This window comes from Mastigoproctus giganteus, chromosome 7 (assembly GCF_048544385.1).
Source record: "Mastigoproctus giganteus isolate SK-2022 chromosome 7, ASM4854438v1, whole genome shotgun sequence".
Lineage (NCBI taxonomy): Eukaryota > Metazoa > Arthropoda > Arachnida > Uropygi > Thelyphonidae > Mastigoproctus > Mastigoproctus giganteus.
Window position 1 is genome coordinate 205196508 of NC_143581.1, and position 19005 is coordinate 205215512.

At 35.0% G+C, this 19005-nt stretch overlaps 1 protein-coding gene across 3 annotated transcripts in view; it reads right to left on the bottom strand.

Annotated features, from left to right (window-relative positions):
• Positions 1 to 19005, bottom strand: part of LOC150083611 (uncharacterized) — a 344088-nt gene that overhangs the window by 58948 nt on the left and 266135 nt on the right. Inside the window, exon 10 of one of the 3 annotated variants that reach the window (XR_016547211.1) lies at positions 2160 to 2377. The exons of the other annotated variants lie outside the window; for them this stretch is intronic. The gene's annotated coding sequence lies outside the window, so the exon portion shown is untranslated. The remainder of the gene's footprint in view (positions 1 to 2159; positions 2378 to 19005) is intronic. 3 annotated transcript variants of the gene reach the window in all.

Here is a 19005-nt window from a genome sequence, read left to right on the forward strand (position 1 = left end):
GAGGAGAGCAGTATGTTGCTCAGTGAGGGAAGCAGTGACGTTGCGAGTGGTGGAGGGATTATTTAAACACTAGTACTCGCCCTAGGAAAACCGCACTAGAAAGATCGCTTGGGAACTATCACTTGGCACTCGGGGCCAGTATCAGTAGAGCATTCTTTATTTGCAGTATGCACAGATCACATAATTTTGGAGGTGGTAGATGACTTTCATCAACCGGTGAAATACCACCACTTTGCTTATTGGAGGCTTGAAGTGGTGAAACCCATGTTTAGTCTCTAGAGCAAAGTTTCTGGCACCCCCCCCCCCACTTCTCCTTCAACCCATGCACGGTACTAAGTACTATAGGTTTTGATACCTTTCGTGTTTGGGGTTTTCATAAAAAAAAAATATACATAAAAAAAAAAAAAAAATTAATTAATTAATCACAACAAAGATTTTCCCATGGTGAAATTTTTGCAACTGTTTCATTTAATTCCCTTTCATGTCCTCCAAAGAACACATCTGCCAAATTTGGTTGCATATTCTCCATTATATCATGCTCCACAGACAAATTTGCACAAAGTGAGATTGAGTCAGCCCACACATTTCCACAAAACATGTACAACCCATTGATAATTATGCCACTAATATACATTAGCAGTGCAATTTTCAATGTAACTGTAGCATTACAACAGCTAACAAATCTGCGAACTCCACTTCCCACTTTGGAGTTGTATCGGAGTATAAAAAGAAATTTATTACTTGTTTAAATAGGAACATTAGTTTAATTGTGGTCACCCAACAGACACACACCCTATATAAATACAATCTCTCTCTCTCTCTCTCTCTCTCTCTCTCTCTCTCTCTCTCTCTCTCTCTCTCTCTCTCTCTGGTGTGTGTGTGTGTGTGTGTGTTTTATATATTGGGCAGTCCAGAATTTTAACTTAAATTAAAAATATTCACAAGAGATTTTTGAAAATGGCATAATTTTTAGAAAACAATGATAAAGTTTTCTGACATTGTTTCTAGTAATGGAGAAAAGAATGAAAAGCCAAAATGATCACACTGGAATACAGTAAAATACATATTAAATAATTAATGCAAATTACAAAAGTAAAAGTTATTAAAAAATACAAAATGCTTGTTTGACATTTAGTCTGTAAGAAGATGGTGAACATCTCTTTAGAGTTGAAACTGTGATGCATTTTAATGACCACAAGCATTTTACTACATGGAATGGAGTAATGACACAGCAACACTAAGTGATTTAACACAATAAATTCACTTTGTTGAATGTATTCACACAATTTGACTTCCTTCCCTTCTCAAATGAGATGAATTAAGACAACACTCCAAATAGTATAATTTTTCATTCTTATTAGCATAACCTTTTATGAATGCTTCCCTGGCTACGTTCCATTGTGATTAAAAATCACTATCTCATAGTTTTTCCTGACAATCTGCACCATCATCCTTCTGACTAAATGCATGAAGCTGGTTGGTTTTTTTTTTTTTTTTTTTTGTTTTTTTTGCCTAAATGCATGAAGCTGGTTGGTTTTTTTTTTTGGTTTTTTTTGCCAGTGTAGAAAAAGCCAGTGGCTTCCTTGAATAGAATGGTGAATACTATTACTATAAAATGAAGCAGTATCCTACAAATCAAAAAGGAATTTGATTTTCTAAATTCACATCAATTATATCATGAGTGTGTTTTATGTACTGTATTTCACCAGTGAAATCATGTCACATTTTACATTTTTTTTTTTTTTAAATGGATGACATGAAACTTCAATACAGTTAAAGTTAGTGTTTTAATTTAATTCAAAAACCTATCCGAAAGAAGAGCAGCAGAGTTTTGGAAATTTACCCTTTCAAATTCTTAGAAACTATGCTGTTTTCAAAAACTATTGAGAGCATCTCATGCCTTCTGTTTCCAAAACCCCACTGTAGAGTGACATACCATTTCTCAATTTACTGTGAGAGAGAGAGAGAGAGAGAGAGAGAGAGAGAGAGAGAGAGAGAGAGAGAGAGAGAGAGAGAGAAAGAAAGAGAGAGATTGCATTCTGAATAAAAATGCATATTAGGATGGTGAAAGGAAGAGTTAAAAAAAAAAATGTATATGCAGAGACCAATAATATACAAAAGTCTTAATGTAATGCAATTTATGAACTATTTTAAAATACCATTTGATTGTATGGAATCTATCCTTGATCTCTCAGCAGCTTCCTCTCTCTCTATGCCTTCTAAAATGGTCCTTTCCTTCTCAGCAAATAATTTTTTTCTTTCTTGAATTCTCTGATACAATTCTTCATCTGAGAATTAGCATCTTTACTAGAAGATTCCTCTTCTTCCTCTTCTTCTGAAGTGATGTCACTCTCACTGCCATATCCAGCAAGGCCACCTATATGCAATATAATTGCTTCCTACTATAATTAGGCCAAAACAGATACAAATCCAAAAAATAAGAATTCTTCAGAAAATGATTTTTAAGAATTTCAATAAACAAAACTGCCCCACGCAAAGACATAAAAAGCAAAGAATATTTTTGCACAGTGAAATACTGAATTTATCCAAGTCACCTGATTGTTAAAAGTGAACTACTTCATTTAAATCTACTTCTACTACTACTACTTCATATACTGATTTCTGCTATTTCAGTTTTAATGAATTAAATATAAAAAATAAATATAAATCTCAAGTGGATAGTGAGCCTTTGCATTTTACTTATATTCTTAAAGTCTGGAATAACAGATAAAAAAAGTTTAGAATTCCAAACAATTTAAATGTATACCCTTACAAGTAAAAGGTGGGAAAATCACTTTGGAGTTGAGTTAAAAATCTCAAAATGGAGAGGGAACATAACTAAAGTAATTAAAAATGATATGGGTTTAGTCCAGGATAAAGAATGGAACAGAAGGAAAATTTAGAGCTATGGAGTAAATATTTTGATGATTTGTTAAATGAAGAAGCTAAAGAAATCACTGAAAAAAAGACTGACATAGAGAAAATTTAAGATACTAGTCATTGTTAAGGTAAGAAAGGTCCCAAAAAATAATAATGCCTTTCATGAAAAGGCATGAAATCCAACCTGAAATATTGAAAATGGAAGAGAAAAGAGCATAACAGTGATTACATCACATTATTCAGAGGTGTTTTTTTTTTTTTTTTTTTTTTTTTGAAAGAAAGTTTTAGAAGGCTGAACCAAGGAAGAGGGGTCACGAGCATTGTCGAATAAAATCTTGAAAAAAAGAACAATAAATCAAGTTCTAGGAGGTCATTACCAAATATTCATGCTAAGACAATCACAGGAAGGTCACAGGAATAAAACAATAATGTATTCAGAATTGACTGATGTTGAAGAAGCATATTATAAAGTACCTGGAAATATGCTGTTTCAAATTTTAGATAAACATGGTGCAAATAATTTATTTATTTTTTATGAAAACTCAAAAATATAAGGGGTATTTGAACCTATGGTACACTGAGTGCACAGAAATCATGGGAGATCTAACTAGTAATGGGAAGGTCCACCTTTCACCCAGATAACAGCAGTCACACGGCAAGGCATTGAGTCCACTAGTTCACGAAAGCATTCCACAGGTATTGCCATCCATGCTTGCTGCATTGCTGTCCACAATTCCAGTGCATTCCTGGGTGGAGGATCCAAGGCTTGAATGGACCTTTTCACAACATCCCAAAGAAGCTCCACAAGATTTGTGTCCGGTAAATGGGGAGGTCATTCCATGGTGGTAAAATCTACCGAATGCTCTTTGAACCATGTTCTAGTCACTATGGCTCTGTAGGGAGGTACAGTCAGTCCTCGTATAGCACGATAGTTGTGTTCCTAGAAACCGTCGTGCAACGCAAAATCATGCTATATAAACAACAGGCCCTATGGGGAAAATAGGGTTAGGTGCCGACCACCCAAGATTGAACACACATTTGTAACCAAAACATTACCAAACACAATAAATAATCGTAATAAAATACTTACGTATTTTATTACAACTATTACGTAATAAAATATTGCTACTGCTTTTGCTTCTATCGTAAGCAAACTTGTTTTCTGTTTGATATTTTATCCGAACAGATGTCAGCCATTCCATCTCTTCCAATTCTCTGTGTCTTAATCTAATGATTTTAATTACAGTTTGAGTTGTTCCTGCTATGAAAGTTTTTATTTACTCTGCATTCTTTGTAATTCTCGGCATTGCCTCATTTAGGTCTGTAGCACGTGCAATATCACATGGTCTTTCATTTTGCTCAAAGCATTTCACAATTTCATATTTTTTCTCTATCGACAGAGGCGGACTGGCCATAAGCCTTACTGGGGAAACGCTGGAGGCCGGTGTGATTTTGCCAATAAACCATAGTATGAGGCCACTATAAATTTCCCGGGTAAGAATTTTTGACCCAGTCTGCCTCTGTTTATCGATATTGCTTTTCGTTTTCTCTCTGAATCTGCAGTGTCTTCACCAGGACGCTTTCTTTTCACACCTTTTAAGTATTTTACTCATTTTTAGGGAATAAAGCACAGTTACAAAATGAAGAGGCACGCTTGATACACATAAACAAAGCTGTGTGCGTGTAGCAACTGAATAAACAACACCGTAAAGGCAGAGATACACTGTTAACACCTCACATTTTACTAAAGCACATTTCACTAGGGGGTTACTACCATAAAACAATAAAAACAATTTCCAGTTGCGTTTCTGCTAGTGGAATCGGTTATAAACTGGTAGTAAACTCGATCTAATTGCATTTGCGATACCGATAGCTGGAATTGTGTTGGTTTTTACGTTATTATGATGAAATGTGTTTCCCCATCACTGATATAAAAAACATAAATACATTTTCAGAATCTTCTCTTCATTCCTATCGTGTTGCGTTCGGTTGGGGTGATTCTGCGTTGGACTGCCATTTCTTGTAAACACAAAGGCAACTCGTGCATAAGTGAATTTGGTTCGTGCTATATAAGATATCGTTCCCCTATTTATAAATCGTGTGTGATCGAATTAGTGTAGTGGAAACACGTGTTATACGAGGTCTGACTGTACATTGTCCTGCTGGAAGAGTCCATTGCCTTGTGGGTGACCATGAAGGGATGCAGATGGTCTGCAAGGATGGACACGTAACCTGGACCGTTCAGAGATGCATCTATGCATTACATACCAGAGGTCCCAATGTGTGCCAGTTGAACAAACCCCAGACAATTACCGACCATCCACCTGCCTGAACAGTTCCTTGTTGACATGATGGATGCATAACTTTGTGTGGTTTCTGCCAGATACCGTCCCATCCGCAGGACTCATTGGACCAGGAGACCAGTCTCCAATCATCCAAATTCCAGTGCCAATGTTCTTTCACCCAGTTGAGGCAAAGAGTCCTGTGTTGTGGTGTTAGTAATGGGCTCTGGTAGGTCAGCGGCTCCCATAATCTATTGCAACTAATGATCGCCTGATGGTCTTGGTGGAGACATTCCTGGCATCTCCCTCGTTGAAGTCTGTGATGATTGTGCCACTGTCACTCTCCGGTTGGCTGAAACAACACGAGACAGATGACGATGGTAACATTCATCCACTACCTTTCTCCTCCTGGGCACTGTCCACAATGAGATATTATTCCGGAAATGATGTATTTCCAATACACTCTTGATACTGTCGAACAGGGATAGTGCAATTTCTGTACCACCTCCACGATGGTGACGCATGCATTGGGCAATCATTATCATCCCTCTTTCAAAGTCGGTTAACCCACTACATTTGTCCATACTGACAGAGAATTACCATCTAAGTGAATGCAGTGATGCAGTGTACCTATATACATGCTAAGCAGCGGGTTTGTCCACTAGTGAGAGGGATGACAGTGACGCGTTGCCCAGGAACCAAGTATCCCATGAATTCTGTCATTTCAGTGTACTTAGCACCACGCATGTGTTGAAAGTTGAGAAGATGAAAGAAGATACTTGTTAACATTAGACTTGAACATCTGTAAATTGTAATTTTCAGGAAATATGTATGGAGGAAGGTTGTCCCAGAAAATGGAAGTTAAACGAATAAAAGAGGAAGAAGAAAATTTGGTTCTGTGAGTTTGAAGCTGGCACATGTTCAGACTGCTTTCGAATAGAGCAAGAATTATAGAAGTCAATTCAGAAGAACAATGCCCATGGAAGTATCTGCAAAAAAGGCATGCAGCAGAAACAGATGGAACAGTGAGTGGAGAGACTATGTTAGAAATAAGTCATTAATTAACCTAATTGCCCTCTTTTGAATGGAATCTAGAAGCCTGAGAAAGATTTTGGGGGCAATGCCCTACAGGTAGAGTCAATATTCCATGGTAGGGCAGATTTGCAATTTGTACAGAGTGAATAGCTGTTTGGAAGAAAAGCAATGCTGAGAGTGAAAAAGAAACCCAGTTTTTTAGATGCAGAGGAAGCAATATTTGTAACGTGCTTATGCTAAGAGAGATATATGATTTTGCCTATTAATCAGATTGTCATCTGAGAGAGAGAGAGAGAGAGAGGAAAAAACAATGGGCAAAAAATAACTTAATGAAGCAAAAATGACGGGTTAGAGGCCTAGACAGTTCATGAAGTTTTCAAGCAATCAGAAGAAAAAGGGCCTGCTCTAGCAGGTTCTCTTTCAAGTCAATATTTTGCTCATTACATGTTATACGTTCTCTCAAAATAGTCAATGATGACATGTTTGCTTACTACTATGTTTGCATATTATCATGAATATCAGTGGTGTAGGTTGGGTATGCCAAAAGTACCCTTGACCACACAACACCAAATGGAATTAAAGAAAAGAATTAGAATAAATTAATTCATGATTAATTTTAAAATATGACTAAAAATTTTATTATTCCAATCAATTATTATAAAAACCTCTTTAGCTTTTATACAAAAGCTAAAATAAAATAGCCAAATGTTATTTGGCCTTTACTGCAGTCATATAAAATTAGGAGGACTGTCCTATTTTCATATGTTTTTGCAGCCAGCAGTATTTAAACTGCTTAGTGAATGCAATGGTTTTAATTCTCACACAGAACAAACCTGGCCTTCACAAAAAGTTATGGTATTGCTCTACTTCCAAGTGCATATTTTTAAAGTAGCTGGTAGTGCAGTTATTGGTGGTTAACCTTTTAGCAATGACCTTAATCTGCTATTCAGCCACTGTCTCATCTTTTAAATAAATCCTAGATTAACCTTTTGGCAATGTCAACAAGTTTTTCTGAAAGTGGTGAAATACCAGTGAAATTTGTGATGGAAAAGTTTGTTCTACTGTCAGCAATGGGGCAATTGCTAATTTAAGTATACAGTTAAAACACCTAAAAAAAAAAAAAAAAATCTGTCTCCTCTCTTAATGCTATACAATTTAATAATTATTTTATTTTATAATCAAAATTAATATTATAATCACACTTATAATATTTCAATACAACTACAACTTCCTTTGTTTAAATATTAATTAAATAAACTCACACTTTCATTTATTTAATTATTATTATGATGGATAACAATCCCTGCTCTGCAAAACTGTTTTGTTTAAGTGCATTGACATCTTATCCATCAAATATGCCATAAGAAAAATTTAAAGAAGTTGGTATTGGGTTTTATTCCAATTTTAATTTACCCTTAAGTAATATTTTGTTTCTGTTTTTAATTTACAGTCCCACTCAGGTCTGATAAGATTCTTTCTGAATGCAATAGTGCTTATCATTTAAATGTGCTTTTAAATGAGAAGTATCAATAAATAATTTACAAAAAAAAAAATTTTGTTTTCCTTTCCAATCAAATTTCTAAAGACTCATATTTACTGACACTTTTATGCAGTTTCAAAACCTGATAGAACAAATATAGGAGTATATTCTACAGCTAAAAATATGAAAAAAAAAAGTTCCTATAAAGTCTCATATGTTTTTATTTCCAAGATATTAAACATTAATCATAAATTACAAAACATAAAAAAAAAACTGAAATAAACCTCTAAAATGAAAACGTCTAATGCAGCATTAAACATGATGAATCTGAATCCACAATTCCCTAGCATGACTTACCATTTCAGACTCAATCATTCTTAATGATGTTATAGTTTTCAAAATACAATTTCTCAGTTTGTCTTGCATGGTAATATGTATAAAATAAAAAAAATTACTATTGAACAGCCTTTACAAGGACCAACATGATCATTCAACCTCAACACCCTTATTACTTTTCACATGTGGGGGGATCATATGAAAAGTAACCTAAGGATGTTGTGCTGCAGCGTTTCTCAAACTGTGTTCTGCGAGATGTGAACAAGTGTTCCACGAACAATCGTAATTAATAATTCAAAAAAATAAATAAACAAATTTTGCATATTTGTAGCGGACACCACTTTTGTATCATTATAATTTTTAACATTATATTTTTTCGGTTATTAATATACTGGGCATAGACTAATAATCAAATAGACCACGGAATACTTTATTTTGGCGGGCTTTGCATTGAAAAGTGTGCATAGAGGTAATGCCATCTACGCAAAATTAGCAATGTAATGATCCAATGTGCCATTTGTATGCAATTTAGCCTGGAGTACACGGGTTGAAGGAGAGGGGGAAGCGAACCGATATCATAACTAAATGCACTTCCTTGTTAAAATTTTTTTTTTGATAATTACCAGTATTTCGAAATACTATTATTAAAATAAATGAGCATGGATTTGTGGTTGAAAACAAACTTTAAAACGAGAAGCAAGTACTTCTAGTAATGCAACTGGGGTCGATCAAAACAAACACAATATTGTCACACTTCAAAGTGAGGATGAACAATCGCAGCCTTTTGTTCTCCAAAAATCTAAATCGAAAAAACAGGAATGAACTAATAAAAGACCAAAATGAAAGTATAATGACAGTTATTTGAATTTCGGCTTTACATGTGTTGGAAACAAAGATGTTCCTGATGCACAATGTGTCGTATGTAACAAAATATTACAAACAGTTCTTTGGCTCCCGCTAAATTTGTGTTTCGCAAGTGTTCCGTCAATATACTGTGAGATGAAAAGTGTTCTGTGACTAAAAAAGTTTAGGAAACGCTGTTGTGTTGAATGGTCAATTGTGCAGAACTATTTGAACAAATCCATCAGTTATTGTACTCTGTACAGGCAGTTCTTGCTTTACGAGTTCCTGGGTTTACGAGATTCCCCCCCCCCCAAGTATCAACAAAATCGAAAATATGAAGATTAATTGCAAAAAATGAATGTTAAACATTCATAAATACCACATTCCAAACCATGTGTGTAGCCATACAATACAGTGTACCCCGCTTTACGATAATAATCAGTTCCAGAGATGCCATCGTATCGTTAAAATATCATAATATCCCAATAAAACATTGTTTTTTTTGAAAATTTCACTGTATAACTAAGCTTTTTATCTCTCTAAAATGTCATTTTTAAGGTCATTTTTATATGGCCTTAAGCATGACCTTAAGGCCATATAAAATGTCGTGAACGCGGTTTGTATTAGTTACCAATTTAAATCATTAAAATGCACTAAACTTTCATCATTATCGTATGTTCTGTTATAAGAATCAATTTTAAACGCCTTTGTGATATTTTTCTAAAGCACATTTCTGGAGGTCACGACCATAAAACAATAAAAACAATCTGCACTTTCCGGTTTATTGGGCTTTTCTGTTACTGCAAGCAATTATAAACAGGTAGTAAACTCAATGCTATTGCATTTGTGAAAATACCGATAGCTGAAATTGTGTGGGTTTTACGTTATTATGGTGAGATGTGTTTGTCCTTTACTGAAATCTTCAGTCGTATAAAAAACATAAATAAATTTTCAGAATCTTCTCTTCATTCCTTTTTTAAGCTTCATAAACTTGTTACTCCACGCGAATCATGTTAGTTGCAATTTGTGTGTGCTGTTAAAAAATGCTTATGCATGCAATCGTGAAATTTATAATTAAATGAGATTATCTTGGAAACAAATGCCTCTTGAAACATTTCTGAAGAAGCTATGGTGCAGCAAACCAATGAATGCCAAGCCAATAATGAGTGATCAACGAGTGTGCATTTAGTCAATGATGATGAAGAATAAACATTCTTTAACATTTGGAAGTATAAATAATTTCTCTATTATTATAAGTTGCTTCATTTTACAGGCTATGTTTTCATTTCTTTCGATAAATGAATCATTGTTTAAACATTAATTAGCTATCTAAGTTCACTAATTAGCTAACTAATTTTATTGTTGAGAACGTAACTCCTATTTTTAACCTTATGTTTATGGGAAATAAATTCTCGGTTTATGAGCACGCGCTAGGAATGAATTACTTGTAAAGTTGAGAACTACCTGTATTTAAAAAGTCAGAACTATCACAGGAAAAGTAGGCCAGGGTACCATTGTGCATAAACCACATCGTCTGCCAATTTTCAAGGTAGAAAATGTTCTGATAGTCTCCACAAACTGTTCCACAGAAAATGCACATATGCCATTCTTGAAAGCCACCATGGTAAAAAAATAAGAACAAATAAGATTGTCCTCAAGAACATCACACTAAATTTTAAAAGTTTAAGTTAGGTGACAAAGCAGGTAAAGCTATGGTGCACTGCTATATTTGTAATTGTCTGTATTTTTCAGTAGGTTTACTGGGCAAAAACTACAGTTTCCTGGAGAAAACCATGCAACCCTCAACTGAAACTGACTGATTTAGTCACAATATGAAAAAAAGCCCATAAAAATTCCTTGCATCACTAACAGGTTATGAACTCAAGCCTTTTACACTTGTAGGAGGAAGGTAATCATAACCAATGTATCACCTGCAAAGGCCAACATTAAGGAAATGTATGTTGATAACGGGTACCAACAATTGTTGGTACAATGTATGTTGATAACGGGTACCAACAATTGTATATGGTTTCTTCAGCCTGGGTATGGGTGTTTCAGAGTTCAGAATTCCATTTTTTTTTTGTAAAACATGATCCATCGGTAAATTAACATGGCTGAAACACTGAGCATCCCTTGTAACCGATAAAAGGTTCTGCATTTATTCATATTGTGGCAAAATTTTTTGTACAGGTGTGCTTTTCATGAATGTGCTCCATATGATTGCAGAAAACATTTATCTGAGAAACCCTCTGGTAAGCAAACCCTAAGCATCTTTGGATTCAGGGGGAAGTCCCTGTGGACTGGAGATGTTCAAATGTATTCCCAATTCACAAAGGAAGATAAAAGAGTGATATGAGTAATTACAGACCTGTTAACTTCTGTTCCAGGGAAAATAATGGAGTCAGTGGTTAAAGAAGTAATGCAGGACCAACTAGGCAGGAGCACAGTTATATTTCAATCACAGCATGGGTTTGTCAAGGGGTGATCTTGTCTGAGCAATCTGCCTGGATACTATGACGCAGTAACAAAGAAACTGGATGCAAAAAATAATTCTGATAATATATTTTGATTTTGGGAAAGCTTTTTATACTGTTGCACATAACAAACAGGAATGATGGTATGCTACTGCAACAAGTGTGAAAAATTGAGGCTTTGAGGTTTTTTTAACATTGACAAATGCAAAGTACTGCATATGGGTAGCAATAACACCAGAGTAATGTACTTTTGTTTTCCAAAAGTAGAAAATGAAAAAGACCGGGGGGGCAATTGTACAGTCAGATATGAAGTTCTCTGAGTAGTGCAGACAGGATGCCAGGACAGCATGTGGTTTTGTCTACGATATAAAGCAATTTTGCTAGCAAGGATAAGGAGGTAATTATTCAATTGTATAAGGCAGGGGTCAGGTCACATCTTGAGTACTGCATATAGGTCTGGACACCTCATTTTAGGAAGGATGTAGAGCTCCTGCAGCAGGCTAAGAATGGCAACGAGATTGGTGAGGGGAACAAAGGGGTGCTCTTACCAGGAAAGGCATCGGCTGTGCAAACTGCAGTTCTAGTCTCCATACTAGGCACCTGTGAGGCGATCTGAGGTGTTTAAGCCTTTGAAAGGATTAAGCAAGCTGAATGCTGATGGGAGTCTTCCTTTTAACCAAACTATGCACACGAAGGACATAAATTCAAAGTGAGGAAGGTTAGTTGAAGAACAGATGTGCAGAAACAAACATCCATCTAATGTTGTGGAAAATAGCCTGAGTAAATTCAAGGAAGAACTAGACTAACTGTTGGAGGGGACAGACAGGTGACATGGGAAGTTTTTTTTTTTTCTTTATTTTTGGCTGTGCTGTATATAAGCTTGCTTTTCTGCATCATTTGAAAATACTAATACGTGTGGTAGGAGCTACTTGCATACACAAAGTATTTGCTCTTCAACTTGCAGTTCATGGAAATCTCCCACATTGTGTGTTTACTCACTGGTTTCAGCAAACCTGTTTCTCTAAGTCATCTTTCCATAGCAGCAAATGCTTATGATTTAGTTCTGGTCAAGTTGTAAATTTTTTAGTGTATCTGCAAGCAACAGCTACAGAATCCTTATGATCCTGACCATAAATTAAAGTCATATCAGTTAACACAGCAAAAGTAAGCAAGTTTGTAGTATCTCTCATAACATCAGTTTAATAAATGCCGTGCTGTCAACAAGGCTGTTTTTGCAGAACACAAAGCTCAAATAGCAGACAGATAGCACTGCTAGTATGCATTCTGGCACAACAATTAGTCACAAATGAATAACTGGCAAGATCCACTTTAGAATTCACATCAGTTTTGTACAGTTTAAAATTCATTTTACAGTCATTTTTATAAGAAATATGAACACAAACATGTTTTGCTGTTTTACACAATTTTGTAATTTGTGATTAATGTTTTAATATCTTGGAAAAAAGACTTTTGGGAAATATGTTTATAGAAACTTTCTCTATAAACATTTTTTCTATGCAATTTTGAAACACTGTTTCAAATGTTTTAATGTAAAATTTTAAAATAATTATGGTAAAGGAAATTTATACTTGAATAACCGCATCTGGAAGTTTGGGTTCAGATTACACTGGGTTTAGGTTATTTATTTTATTATGTTATATATTTTTTTGCTCTATCATTATTACAAATATAATAACACCATAAATAATGACTAACCAGATGACAAGTATAGAGATATGCATTCCATTTTAAAGGTCTGCTTGGTGTTTACCTGCATATCTGTATTTTATTTCTAAATTCTTGATTATAATAAAATATCTGTCAAAATAAAATATATCTCTAAAAATATCTCTCAGAGCAGCAAGTTTAAGAATTATTTTCATCTTCTAAATATATCATCTACATGCTGCCACAAAAAAATGAAGGGGACATTGTTAATTTTGACAATGGTGATATCTGCCTCCTTTAAAACAATTATGAAGTTTTACACATATCTGACCACTTTGAAGTTGCACTGAGAGCATAAAAAAATCATTTTTTTCTTAATGTGGCATGAATGCTTGAAGGTCAAGAATTATGATTTTAGAAAGAAAGCCCATATACAAGGTAAAACTAGAAGTGAGTACTTCCAATGGAAACAGTCACCCGCTAGGCATTCAGCACTTCATACTGTAGTCCAACAATAAAAGAAATGCCCTGTAATTATTAGAATACTGTAGCACATATGAAGTGTGGCTAGAAAGTTCTAGGAATGACTTTAGAAGTAACTGAACTTACCAATTATCTGCCTTTGCTCCCTTAATAGACATTCCATTGGTCAGCTAGTTTTACATAAAGCCATTCTCTCTTGTCAAAACTGGAAGAATTTCAGAACTAACAGCTGATATCGATTTTAATATGCCTTCCAAGTATGGTGCTCAACTTCCTTCAAAGACTCAAAATATTTCTCTTTCAGCAAAGTTTTAATATCTGGGAACTGACAGCAATCAGATGGAATAAAACTAGGACAGTAAGCAGAATGTTTAGTAAACAAAAGGATCCACTTTTCCATTGAATTTCCCTTGCTAATAATGCAGTGTAAATTGGCGCACTGTCATGATGCAACCCTTGTCTGGTTAGTGTTTGGATCTTTCCTCAACACTTTTTTCCTTAAAATGCTTTACTACTTGAAAGTAAAAAGGTCTGATTGACAGGCTGTCCTTGGGAACAAGCGGCAGGAAATGGTGATTGCCTTACACGGACTAATATTAGTGGAGTTCCTGAAGGACTCCACTATAATTAAAGTCATAACTCACTAAAATAGTATGTTGCTCAGTGCTGAGCAACATGCTATTTTCAATATTCATTAACAATACTGATGAAGGCATGTCAAGTTTAATGTGTTTGCTGATGATCCAAAGGTTAGCAAGATGGCTAAGGGCAGTAATGATCAGGGTATTCAATTCCAATAATACAGAATAAATTAGAAAGGCTAAAAAAATGTAAATTCAGATTTAACCATAATAAATGCAAGGTATTATATGCATATGGGTAGCAGTAATCTCAGTATAACATATCAATTGGATAGTATCACCCTAGATGTAGGAGAGTACTTCACAGTATGAAGTTCTCTGAGCAGTGCAGACAGGCTGCTAGAATAGCTCATGGGTTCTATCAATAAACAGGAATTTCCCAAAGCAAGGAAAAGGAGGCAATTACCATATTGTAAAAGGCAATGGTTAGGCCAAATCTTGAGTACCACATACAGGTGTGGAAACTTTGATTTTAGAAAGGACGTAGATCTGTTGGAACAGGAAGACAGCAGTGCAAATGAGTGAGGAACAACAACATGGCCCTCTTATCAAGAAGTCTGGAAAACAGACACCTGCAAGGAGATCTGGTTGAAGTATTTAAGGCTTTAAATGCATTGAGTAAATAAACTAAATGCTGATGGCCTCAATACTTACTCCTTCTGAGATGACGCACAAACAAAAGGGGACATAAATTTAAATTGAAGAAGGATGGCTGCAATTTATATGCCTGGAATATATAGTTTACATCAGCATTTAGTTTACTCAATGCATTTAAAGCCTTAAATACTTCAACCAGGTCTCCTTGCAGGTGTCTCTGTTTTCCAGACTTTCTTGGTAAGAGGGCCCTGTTGTGATCTTCATTCATCTTGTTGCACTGCTCTCTTATATATACGTCTGAAAATTTAAATTCATCCAGAATAACTGACTGTTGAAATAACTTTAAAGAAAATTTGAACAACTACTATGTAAAGTGGGTAGATTTTTTTTGGCTGATGTTGTATAGGCTTGTTTCCTCACATCATTTTGCCCCTACTAATACTAAGTGGATGATTTCCAACACCCCTCTCTTCATTTTAAATCAAAGAAAATGAGCACGGTTTTCCGGTCTTGGAAAATTCTGTTTTCTACTGTTTGCTGTGTTTTAATTTCAAGATCATATGGAAAAATGCATGTGTTGTCTCTTGTGGAAGTTTAGGACTGCTTGAATTTTATCCATTAGATCAATGCAAACTGGTTCTTGTCACAGTTGTTGATCATGAGTCTCGTTTTTTTTGCACCACCTTTGCACAGATCTTGTTCATTTCAAGACTGGTTTAAATTTAATAAACGTTCTCTTCATCCATCCTGTCACTCAGCTGATAGTCATTCTTCAGTTGGTATGAAAAAGTTCTGCCACTTTTCACAGTTTTTGCTGTCATTAGACAGCTGGCTTAATGAATTGTTATCATCATTTTCCCTTTGTTCAGCAAAAGGTTTGCACTACTAAAAAAAGCTGTTTTTTAGACAATGCAGTAATTTTGTAAATTCAGTATTAAAGTTACTAAAGCACTAACTTTCAGTATGATTTTTTTTCCCCTCACTTTAGCCATAAATTTCATGTTCATATGCTATCCATAAATTTTTCAGGCATTTGTTTTTTTAAGCAAATGCCACTTTAATTTTAATATTGTGAGACACACAACAGATGTACAGCAACTTATGATCACCATAACGACAGATAAAGAAACATGATAGTGCACACACAGTTTTGTCACTGGTCACAACCACAAGTTCCCGAATGGCCATTTTTAGGTGGTCAATCTGGAACTTTCTTTTTGCTTCTCATATATACGTGCATATATTAATGACATGAATTTCCCTGTCTTTCTCAGGATATGTGAGATGCAACATTTTCTTTGCTAGCAGTTATGATTACTGTATTTTATCACACACGTGATTAAATTTTACTAATAAAATAAACAAGACATTATACGAACATCTGAAAAACTCATAAGTGATTGTAATGAGATATAATTAAACAGAAAATTTCTTCAACTGTACAGCTGAAGTAAAGAATTCATAGAATTTAATACAAATATAAGATTACTTTCTTTGTGTCTTATATGCTATCAAACATGAGCTTTGCTATCAATGTGCAAGTTAAGAAAATGCTACATTAATAACAGATCTTTCAAAATTAAGTTTATAAAATAGAAGACAGTGTTTTAGATGTGTCATTACTCTGGACAATTAGAGTATTTATTAGCAAAGTAAATTTGAAGACAGTGAACTGTGATTACATTCTCAGTTTTATTAGTAACTCCGGGGTAAAAACAGCACACCTGTTATTAAATCATACAATCACATCACAATATACTGATTATTTTTTACAGTTATTTTTTACCTGGAACTTTTATAACATGTTTATTTTATTATTAGCATATGTAAAAGGGGAACTCAGAAAAGTTATCTACCCCAGTAATAAACAACCAACATGAACAATTTTTTTCTCAATATATATTTGTTGAGTTCAACATATCACCTCCATTTTAAGGGTGGAAAAAAAATACATAAAAAAAAAAAAAAAGCCTTTGTTCTGGTCTCTGTAAAAACCATTTACAGCCTCCTTGAAATTGTCATCTCTTGAAAATTGATTCCCATGCAGGTGTTTCTTCAGATCTCTAAAAAGAGGAAATAATCACCAGAGGACAGGTCGCAGTTGCAGGACAGTTGGTTTAACTCCTGGTAATACACAATCTCTCAGAGCAGCAATTGGTTTATAGGACTTTTGTATAGGAGCACTGCCATGAAAAAGCAAAGTGGCTTGTACTGATTTCCCTCTCCTCTGTTCATTTGTTGGCCCTCTTAAATTTTTGAGAACAGCAGCATAAGGAATTTTCTTATGTAGCAGGCAGTCTAATAAAATTCCTACCATATCCCAAAATATGGTGGCAATGATCATCCCAGCAGAGGGTTCAGTTCTGAATTTTTTTGGTTGTGGTGATCTGTTTCACTACAATTTACAATTCTTGAAAGAAACCCATGTGGTTTTCTTTATACATGCATAATGATGTGTAAATTTTACCCACAAATTTTTAACCTTGAACATTCTCTGAAGAGATGTGAGCATTCTTAGTATCATGCGAAAAGTGACCCTTGGCATAGCCAAGCTGGTCAGTACCAACCCATCAGAAATATAACATTCTTTGACAATCACAGACACTTTAATACATCAATCTTGCATAAGGTCTTCAAATTTTTGGCACATTTCAGTTGTTACTTCCAGTGATTATAACTATGGATTTTTGATCCCATTTAAACTGCTTAGACCAGAAATGTATTCAGAAGGAGCAGCATCACCATATACATCTTTCGGTCCATCTCGAAACATATGGGAAACAGCAACCCCACAGCAACGTATCAACTCTGTGGTACTACACTGACAGTGGTATAGAATGAAAAGGACCTGGGGGTAATTGTGCAGGCAGATATGAAGTTCTCTGAGCAGAGAAAACAGGCTGCAAGAGCCGCTCATGGTGTCTTGTCAATGATATACAGGAATTTTTCTAGCAGGGATAAGGAGGTGATTATTCCCTTGTATAAGGCAATGGTCAGGCCACACCTTGAGTACTGTATACAGGTCTGGAGGCCTCATTTCAAGAAGGATGTAGAGCTGCTGGAACGAGTACAGAGAAGGGCAACAAAATTAGTGAATGGAACAAAGGGTTGCTCTTACGAAGAAAGGTTTAAGTTTTGCAAATTACAGTGTCTGGAGACTAGGCACCGGCGAGGTGATCTGATCTGATAGAGGTATATAAAGCCTTGAATGGTTTGAGCATGCTCAATGCTGATGGGATTCTTCCTCTTGCTCAGAATAATCACCTGAGCGGGCATAAATTCAAATTGAGGAAAGACAGATGTAGGATAGATGTGCAAAAATTTCACAAAAAGGGAAATTCCTTTTTGTGAAATAAAACAGGACTGAGTTTAAGGGATCGAAGTTAACTAGGTTTCATCAGCCTCAGTGAAGAATTACCTGAAAATCAATATTTAAGAAACTGGCACTGGGTATTTGAAAAGTTGAAGAGATTTATGTAGAGTTTCTCAAACTGGAGGTAGAATATAGTGTGTTATCAATGCCCCAACTATGGATAGGATTTCCAGTCATTGGAAAGCCATTAACATACAAGAGGAAAAGAGTGGGAGAAAGGACTAGACCTTGGGAATAGGAGCACTGGTTGAGAAGTCAGAAGACAGGGCCATCATCATTACATGCAGTGAGCAGCTGGAGAAAAATTGACTACCAAACTGCTGAAAGCAGAAGGCAAACCATAAGATGGAACTTCATTATTAGACCTATATGCCAAACGAAAAAAAAAAAAAAAAAAAAAATCAAAAGCCTTGAAAATGTCAAGAACTGCTTGAGTTTTGAACTTTTCCAATTAATCTGTTCAAATATGTGTATCACATACAAGTTATCACACTAGTACATTGACACTGATGAAATCCAAATGAGTGACAACAGCAAAGCAAAAGGATTACAGAAATGACTAAAATGAGCTAGTAGGCAGAAAAAAAAGATGGGGACAAAGTTTATTTCTGAGAAATTCAAGGTTATCATTTACACGAACACTGCAAAATGTAAGCAAACAAGCAACACAGGCGATGGATTTTTCTTCCTTCCTTTCTTTCTTTTTTTTTTTTTAATTATTCAGCTTAAACTTTCACTGGCTGTAGAAACACTAATAATCCAGCCCCAGGTAATCAAGTCTATTAATTGTGCACCACAGTATTAATGACAATGCAATGTGAATTTCTTTACACTTATTTAAAAAAAAAAAAAAAAAAAAAAAAACAACTCATTTAATATTTTCTTATAACTGAATATTCACATAAGCTAGATC